This window comes from Arachis duranensis, chromosome 8 (assembly GCF_000817695.3).
Source record: "Arachis duranensis cultivar V14167 chromosome 8, aradu.V14167.gnm2.J7QH, whole genome shotgun sequence".
Lineage (NCBI taxonomy): Eukaryota > Viridiplantae > Streptophyta > Magnoliopsida > Fabales > Fabaceae > Arachis > Arachis duranensis.
In genome coordinates this window covers 49,870,786-49,871,584 of record NC_029779.3, presented here as the reverse complement: position 1 = coordinate 49,871,584, position 799 = coordinate 49,870,786, and the positions used below count along the sequence as shown (strand labels likewise).

At 39.7% G+C, this 799-nt stretch overlaps 1 pseudogene; it reads left to right on the top strand.

The window, feature by feature from the left end:
- The window catches only part of LOC107463553 (probable arabinosyltransferase ARAD1), a 3,882-nt pseudogene extending 3,453 nt beyond the window's left edge, over positions 1 to 429 (top strand).
- Positions 430 to 799: the final 370 nt, after the last annotated feature.

Genomic DNA, 799 nt, shown 5'->3' with positions numbered 1-799 from the left:
AATCTCCTCCATTCAATCAAGCGCGAGGAGTGGACCAAGATGTGGAAAATATTGAAGGATATCACTCATCACTTTGAGTATCAATATCCATCCAAGCCTGGGGATGCAGTAAATATGATTTGGCAGGATGTTGCACGTAAGATTTCTTCAGTGAAGTTCGATTTGCACAGGAAGAGCAGATACCGGAGATCTCAACTTCCGGTTAAGACAGACTGAAACACAGAGTTTCTTGTGCTTGAACTTTCTGACCTTGGTCTTACTCAACATACCAATTGGAGAGAGAGAGTCACGGAGATCTAGTTTGTTTTTCCCTTTTAGGCCACTGTCAAAAGCCTCCTTCTCTCCCTTGTCTCTGTATTTCACTGAATAGTCCATCTTGCTGATGGGGGAAAAGCATTATTTTTTTTGTCTTATTATTATTTTTTTTAACTCGACGAGTATATACCCTTTCTCTTGCTATCTAAATTTTAGGCAAATTACCAAAGAAAAAAAGTTGATATATTTACAAATGATCAGTGCTTATTATTCTCCCTCTGGAGTCGGTATTAGTCATGAAACTGATGATCAAGAAGTGCATTTTCCATGTGAGTTGATGTCACATGGGAATTGCATGGAACAAGTATGGGAGTAAAATGCTGCTAAATAAGCCGTTCGGAGATGGGAACCGCATTGTGCATATGCAGGGTAGGAACACAATAGTATGAGTTGGGAACAAACAAGTGCCGGCTTCACTAGAGCAAAATTCATCAGTCATCACACTATCCAACTATTGGTCAATACCTATGGTTTCTCTACTCTA